At 37.1% G+C, this 8,536-nt stretch overlaps 1 protein-coding gene across 1 annotated transcript in view; it reads right to left on the bottom strand.

The window, feature by feature from the left end:
- LOC122556036 (uncharacterized protein PB18E9.04c-like) overlaps positions 1-4,642 on the bottom strand; it is a 54,541-nt gene extending 49,899 nt beyond the window's left edge. The window contains exons 1-2 of the mRNA XM_043702422.1: positions 4,495-4,642; positions 2,232-2,381 (exon numbers count right to left, since the gene is read on the bottom strand). The gene's annotated coding sequence lies outside the window, so the exon portion shown is untranslated. The remainder of the gene's footprint in view (positions 1-2,231; positions 2,382-4,494) is intronic.
- Positions 4,643-8,536: the final 3,894 nt, after the last annotated feature.

Raw genomic sequence — 8,536 nt, 5'->3', positions numbered from 1 at the left:
TCCTCCATGTCCCTCCTCCCTACCTTTTATCTTCTCCTGCTGAACACTCTCTGCTCATTCCTGAAGAAGGGCCTGTGCCCGAAACGTCGAATCTCCTGTTCCCTGGATGCTGCCTGACCTGCTGTGCTGTTCCAGCAATAAAGTTTCAACTTGGAGGGATATGGGCCAGGTGCTGGCAGGTGTGATTAGATTGGGTTGGGATATCTGGTCGGCATGGATGGGTTGGACCGAAGGGTCTGTTTCCATGCTGTACACCTCTATGACTATGACTAAAACCAAATCTAACCTATTTGCAAATTCTAACAGTATAGACTTCTTCTTTCCTTCTGAACTTTGTTGGCAAATGTGAGAATCATCTTCAAATCCAAGAACCTCCTTAGGAGTTTTAGGAGCCTAATATCTCATTTTTAATTTAATCAATGACAAGTCACTGAAAGTGAACAAATTGCCTCACCTACGTTTTATTTAAAGATCTATGCTACGAACATGCAAGTGTTTAAGTCTGCTGGGAATTTTTATGCTGGCAAATCTATTCAAATCTGACTTCTTCTTTCCTTCTGAACTTTGTTGGCAAATGTGAGAATCATCTTCAAATCCAAGAACCTCCTTAGGAGTTTTAGGAGCCTAATATCTCATTTTTAATTTAATCAATGACAAGTCACTGAAAGTGAACAAATTGCCTCACCTACGTTTTATTTAAAGATCTATGCTACGAACATGCAAGTGTTTAAGTCTGCTGGGAATTTTTATGCTGGCAAATCTATTCAAATCTGTCGAAACCAGTTTAAATCCTGATGACAAGCCACCAAACTGTTACAACATGGGGTAAACCTTCCTACTTAACTTACACCGGCAACACAAAAATGATTTATCTTGTGCAGTAATCTGTGATGATTTGAGAGGCCATAAGCAACTTAAAGTAAAAATCAACAACTTTATTTCTTAAAATAGAACAGAATAATTAACTAACAACTATTTACAACTCCTTCCTTTAACCTATCTTTTATCTTCCCTTCTATAATACGGATCTGATAAAACCACCTGATTAATATTTACCAAAAATTCAAGTTTTCAAAACCAGCCAGCTGTCGAATCTTCTATTTGGATCTTCCTGTGTCTTCTTTTCTTCTTCTGTGGGATTATGCTTCACCGGTCACGAATTGATAAAGGTAACTTTAAGAGAGCTATTTTTCCAGCAGTCTCTTCATATTGGTAGCATGGCAGTTCTCCTCCTAACTTTAATTATCCCTGGTCTTATACCAGTAAAGCGTCGGATTGTGTCATTCGCTTTTAAGATTGTCAATATAATAAAATCAACGTGTTTGGAGTTTAGGATTTTTCAGGGTATAATTGAAACTGATTGACCAAATTCGAATCTGTTTTTGTCTCCAGGCAACCAGCTACCCTAGCTACCCCAGCAACTGGACCACATGTTACATTGTATCTTAGTCAGAACACTTGGTGCTGTCAGGTAGTTTTGTTAGGCTTTAACTCTCTTCATTACAAATGAAGCCATCTGTGAAAGAGTTTTTTGCATTTGTAGCTGGTACATGCGATCGGTTAGTATGCTAAAGCTTTCGAAAAAACAAAGTATTCTGTCCATCTAGCAGATTAGATTCTTCTGCTCCCCAGATGTGCAAACCAATCTTCCATTTCTCTCTCAGTTTTTTACAGCCTCCTTCATGTGCACAGTTAATGTGCACTAACTCTTAACTTTAGTCAACCTTTACAACAATGACGATCGTGCATTTGAGATAAAATACATCAATAAGTTTATATGCCACTCTGTTTATTGGGGCTGAGCCTAACTTTTTGTCACACATGTTGCATGGCCATTGTTCTCCATTTTCAATCACTAATTTACAAAATCAACTCCACCAGAACATGGTTTGATGTCGTTGAATCTATTCAATTCATTAAAGATGGAACCAGTTGAAGTGACTACAGAATTTTGCATCCTGACTTAGATCAGGGTTTCAACATGTATTTCAAAAATGTGTCATGACTTATAACAAAATCTCATTTCGTAAATGTAGTTAGCTGCTATTCCTTTTTCAGCTCTAATTCTGAGCGACATGTCCTGTGACCCTTACTGTCAATGATAATATTTGAATGATTTCAAATGTTTCCCAAACCATCAGTATATAAACCTGCATTAGAGAAGTGTCTGATGCTGATTAGTTCCTGTTGCTACCGAACTGAAGTCAGTTGTTCAGAGTGGCGTGACTGACCTGTTATTGGTGGAGTGGAGGTCTGTGGACTTGTTGGTTCTGATGCATCTGCTGATGGAGTTGTGGATGTGGAGGTTGTTATTGTAGATGTTGATGGTACAGGTGTTGAAGATGGTTCAGTATGAGCAGTTGTTGAAACACTTGATGTACCTGTGCAATACAAAACACAATTTAGTTTTTAATTGCAACATTGACTGAATCATAACTGCCCATGCAATGTGATCATGTTATGTTTTCAGTAGAATTTGTCATGTATGACAGTCAGTCCATGAAAAGTGAAGTTCATTTGTAGCTGGTGCATTTGGAGAGTTTGTACGTAATGTTTTCACTTAAAAATAAATGATTGTGTCCATGAAGCAGGTGAGTTTTGTCAGTTCCTGGGATGTACTAACCAATCCTTCAGTTCCCTCTAGGTTTTTCCCGCATTTCTCCATGTGCAGAATTTCAATTTGACCCAGCATTGACTATCATGCATTTGAGATAAAATTAAATTGAATTGAATTGTCACGTGTATCAAGGCACAGTGAAAAGCTTTGTCTTGCGAGCAATCCATTATATAATGTTTCTCCTCTCTTTATTGGAACTGCGGTTAACGTTTGTCAACATGTTGCATGGTCGTTGCTCTCCACTTTCAATCAATAATTTACAAAACTAACTTAACTAGAACATGGATTGATGGCATTAAATCTAATCAATTCATTAAAGATTGGACCAGTTGTTGTGACAAGACTACATTGTTCACTGATTCAGATCAGAGTTTTGACATGTATTTCAAGAATACGCCATGACTTATAATAAAACTTCCTTTAAAAAACGAGGTAGGTAAATACTGCTTTCCCAGCTGTGATTCTGAGGCAACAAGTCATATTACTGGAAGTCTGCACACTGTTAGTTCTGATGTACTTGGTGGGGGATTTGTGGATGTGGAGGTTGGTATTGTAGTTGTTGATTGTACAGGTGTAGAGGATGATTCAGTAGGCATAGATGTAGAAACACTTGATCTACCTGTGCAATAAAAATCAAAATTTATTCTTGATTCATACATACACTGATTCTTAATTAAGCCATGTCACGTTGGCAATTTAAATTCTGAGTCACATTTGTTATGCCTGGCAGCCACTCTGTGAAAGAGTTAGTGCATTTAAAGCTGGCAGATTCAGACAATTTTGATGTTAATGTTTGAAGGATTGGAAATATTTTTGAATTTTCGGAACACAGTTGCTCGTACAGACCAAAGTCTGATGCTTATTAGTTCTTGTTTTTATCGACATGGAAAGAGTGGTTCAGTTTGGAGTGGACTCACTTCTTATTGGTTGGACTAGAAGTCTGCATTCCTGTTGGTTCTGATGTACTTGTTGGTGGATTTGTAGATGTGGAGGTTGGTATTGTAGTTGTTGATTATACAGACACTGAAGATGATTCAGTAGAAATAGATGTAGAAACACTTGAAGCAACTGTGCAATAAAAATCAAATTTAGACTTGATTCCCAACATAACCTGACTCTTAAGTGAGCCATGGAATGTCAGCAAGTTAAATTCTGAGCCAAACCTGTTATGCCTGATAGCCAATCGTGAATGAATTAGTGCATTCATAGCTGGTACATTCGGACAGTTACTATACTATAATGAAAATGTCCATCTAGCAGGTTGGATTGTTCTCTTCCCAGGATGTGCTGAGTATTCCTTCAGTTCTCTCTCAGCTTTTTCTAGCTCGCTTCATGTGCACAGGTAATGTGCACTTACTCTTAAATTTAGCTCACTTTTACAACAATGACTATCGTGTATTTGAGATAAAATCCATTGATAAGTCTATATTCTTTATTTTGGGCTGAGCGTAAGTTTTGTCAAATATGTTGCTTGGCCATCGTTCTCTACTTTCATACACTAATTTCCAAAACCAAATTAATCAGAACATGGATTGATGACTTTGAATCTATTCAATTCATTAAAAGTGGAATCCAGTTGAAGTGACTGCAGAATTTTGCATACTGACTTAGATCAGGGTTTCAATATATATGTCAAGAATGTCTCATGACTTCTTTAAAGTCTCTTTAAAGAAATGAGTTTGGTCACAGTTGCTTTTCCAGATGTGATACTGAGCCAACAAGTCCTGTCACCCTTAGTATCAATGATCGTGTTTGAATGATTTCAAATATTTCCCAAACCATCAGTATACAATAGCTGCAACAGAGAATTGTCTGATGCACATTAGTTCCTGTTGCTACCAAACTGAAACCCGTTGTTCAGTTTGCCGCGGTCTCACCTGTTATTGGCAGAGTGGAGGTCTGTGTACTTGTTGGTTCTGATGTATCTGCTGGTGGAGTCGTGGATGTGGAGGTTGTTGTTGTAGTTGTTGATGGGACAGATGTTGAAGATGATTCAGTAGGAGCAATTGTTGAAACACTTGATGTACCTGTACAATACAAAACAAAAGTTTGCTTTTAATTACAACATTCACTGAATCTTAACTGCCCCATGCAGTGGAATCATGTTTAATTCTGAGTGGAATTTCTTATTTATGACCATCAGTCCAAGAAAGAGTTGATGCTTTGTTAGTTGATACACTACCGCAGTTCATCCAGCCAAGATTTCACCAACAACAAAATATCATATCCATCCAGCAGGTTGTTTTGTTCTGTTCCTATGAGGTACTAATCAGTGGTTCAGTTCTCTCAGAGACTTTTCCTGCTTGCTTCAATTGCAACATTCATGTTCACTAACTCTTAAATTTAGCTCATCTACACACAAACAACAATTTGACATTAAATGCATCGACTGCGATTCTGTTTATTAGGATGAGCCTGTATTTGGTTAAACATTTTGCATGGCCATTGTTTTCCACTTTCAATCACTAATTTATAAAACCACCTTAGCCAGAACATAGATTGATGTCATTGAATCTATTCAAGGCATTAAAAAATGCAACCAGTTGAACAGGGTGTGACAGAGGGATCGAAACTGCATGTGAGCAATAAGCAGGACTAAATAAGGAATAGGAATTAGCATGGGCTTGCTGGGCTAAAGGGCCTGGTGCTGTGTTATTTTGTATTGTATATTGCTTATAATGTGACACTCTGGCCATCAATGTGTTTGAGCTAATCTGAGTTTATTCCTGATCTCAGCAGGGCTTAAAAATTATTCTGTGATATGGCATTTATGTATATTTTAGTGTCATTTAGTTTTGGATTTGGATTTAGAATTTGAATTAGTGGCATATGGATTTCTGTTTGTGTAAAGGGGATCAATGATTATCTTGTAATTATTTTAGTTGCCATGATGGTTTCTTATAAAAGGCAGTGTGAAACAAAGACTTCCTGTAACTGTGGGTTTCTGTTTACTTTATGAAAATTTTACAAGTGGACAAAGTGAATATATTAGATCCTAATATATTAGGATCTAATTTGGAAGGTCAGGGATATTTTATTTCATTTGATCATGGGAGAATTAATAACATGCAATTTTTTATGAGGTTGTGCAGAATCATAGTTGAAAATGGAGGTGTAAAGCAGTTTTCCAGAGAAGGGTAAAAATAGTAGAATTTTTAAAAATATGCTGTCTCAATGTACAGGGTTTAATAAAGGTTCCAGACCAGAAGTTGTAGTGTTCGGCTTAAAAATGATACCTCCAAACCAGACTATTAATGGTTGATAGCTAAGAGTTAATTCAACATGAAAATGAGCAATTGAAGCAAAGTGGAAGATACACAAAGTATAGCCCAGGTGTAAAGTAATGGCCTGTTGCATAACCTTGATTGGCTGTGGCAACCATTCATTTATATGGTCAACACATGGTCACCTGGTGATCGTTTTCAATGATATGCATAATATAATGTCTGAAAAAGTACTACAAGATGGCGATACAGTTCGTAACCAGAATAGCATGAATATCAGGGACTTTTCTCACTTGGATTTCCCCATCAGACTGGGTATGTGAGATCGAGTTCATGAGCCTTCAACAGTGCAATGCAGAACTTGACTGAGAAAGCCGAGCTAGTATAACTGTTGTTGAATAAAAGGTAATCAGTCAGTTCTGTCCTACATCTACTGGTTCTGGAATGTAAATCATTACAAACTATCTGTAGTCTAGATCTGTTATCAACAATAACATTCATTATCACTATACGTAAAGGATAAGCATAAAGTTAAAACTATGAATGGAAGAAAATGTCCATACGTTGTAGGAGAGAGAGAATGGCTGCTGCAATTATACGAACCAATTGATGAAACAAAATTATATGGCAAACCTCACTTCCTCTTTCCTTAGAATGTTGTACTGTCTGTGTTGTATTCTGTTTAGGGCAAAAGTCCTTGGTAAATGGTAAATTTCAAAACCTTTACAATTGAATTATTGTCTTTGAAATTCTGGCCAAAATGAGCTTGCAAATATCATTATAATGCCTGAGTGAATCTTTAATTCTAGATAATGAAACATCTTAAATGTTTGTTGGTATGAACTGATGCTATTTAAAAAAAAGTGAAAAATTGGACTTTTAGAATAGTAATTCTCTTTGAACAAAATTAGCCAACGGCAAAAAATCAAAACATGCCAGACAGAAGTCTGTTATTAGACAGCAGGTAGGATTGGGAATATGCAAGACAAAGCAGCTAACCTCAAGAATGTAGCTGGCAGTGTTTGCTGAGCTGTTACATCCCTGTGTAGTGAGACAAAGCAAGTGTGTAACGTCAGCTAGGAGCCGGAAATGATGAATAAAGGTTGAGGACCCTTCGGCACATTTAAAGGAAAGATTAACAAGTCATTTTCCACAAGTGATGTTAAAGAATCTCTCTGTGAAAAATTGTATTCTCAGAGAGCTCTCATGACAATTACAATGAAAGCATTACTTATGTTCAATTAAAATCAGTGTTAAAACAAGGAGTAGGCCGAAAGCATTTTAGATTCAAAACTTTTAAATGTTATTTCTTTGAAAAGTTTAACAAGTTTTAAACTGCTATTGAAAGGTGTTGTGAGAAAAATAATGGCTTAACCTGCTCTCAAAACATAGATAAGTCTTTTTGGAAGACATCTAATTTGAACTCCAAATTTGGAATGAGAAATTATTTTTCTGAAGGTTGTCTTAAAATAAGAACTTGAAAGGTTTTCTTTAAGACAATAGACTTTCAAAATTCCAGGTTTGAAATTATCAGAAGATTTATGACAGTGTTTTTAAAACTGTATATGTGAAATTACAACCTGAGGTCACATGGTGACTTGGGCCCTGCCCTTTCTGACATCAGCAGAGTAAGCTCGTTCTGCTGACAGTTTTAGATCTTCTCACGCACCTTCCATGTGCTGAGATGTATTGTCTGGATGTTATTACTACACTGGGCTTCTTCCAGAACTACAGTGGATTTTGTCCTATTTTTGAACAGGCTTCAGAAACACAGTGAGGGAACTGAAAATCTTGCAAAGTCAAAGTCTTTGAAAACAGGAGAACTTGGAATTGATTACAATCATTGGAATCTCCAATACAAAAGTTTAAAACCACCAAGGACAAGAAAGTAAGGACTGCAAATGCTGGAGATCAGAGTTGAGAGTGTGGTGCTGGAAAAGCACAGCAGGTCAGGGAGCATTCAAGGAGCTTATGCCCCAAACGTCGATTTCCTGCTCCTCGGATACTGCCTGACCTGCTATGCTTTTCCAGCACTACATTGTCAATTTCAAAACCACCAAGCATGGATGTAATTGTTTCTGAAATTGAGATTGATAAAATTACTTGATACAGCTTGTTAGTTCAAGCACACAAAGGGAAACTCAATTAAATTGTAAAGGGCAAATAAATTTAAATCTTTAAATTTTAATTTAAAACATGAACCAATGGCAACAGTCTAGGTGGTTTTCATTTGTGACACAATAAAATGGAGTAGATTGTTTGGGAAGAAATTGATTGACTACTAATGAAAAAAACTGAAAGAACTGCAGATGCTGGAAATCAGAAACAAAAACAGAAAAACTGGAAAAGCTCAGCAAGTCTGGCAGGGTCTGCAGAGAGAAATCAGAATTAACGTTTTGGGTTGAGGGACCTTTTATCAGAAATCACTGCCTTTGCCTGGCCTTAAGAAGATGATTAAAAGCCACAAATTGACTTTGTGCCCCGACTGGTCCAGTGACATTGGTGACATAGCTTGCTCAACATTGATAGGAGCCTTACACTGGGGATCTGAAGCCATGACCTATTTCAGGTGATGGGCTCTTTGGTTCAGAAGATATGGCTATCCAGGATACGTGCTGGACCCTAGTTGCTATTTTAGTTTCAGAACCTGCAGTACATGGGCTCCAATTAGTTCCTCAGTCAATAAAACTGAGAG

This window comes from Chiloscyllium plagiosum, chromosome 13, assembly GCF_004010195.1.
Source record: "Chiloscyllium plagiosum isolate BGI_BamShark_2017 chromosome 13, ASM401019v2, whole genome shotgun sequence".
NCBI classification, from domain to species: Eukaryota; Metazoa; Chordata; class Chondrichthyes; order Orectolobiformes; family Hemiscylliidae; genus Chiloscyllium; species Chiloscyllium plagiosum.
Note: the sequence above shows the minus strand (reverse complement) of the source record. Positions and strands in the feature narration are given on the sequence as shown.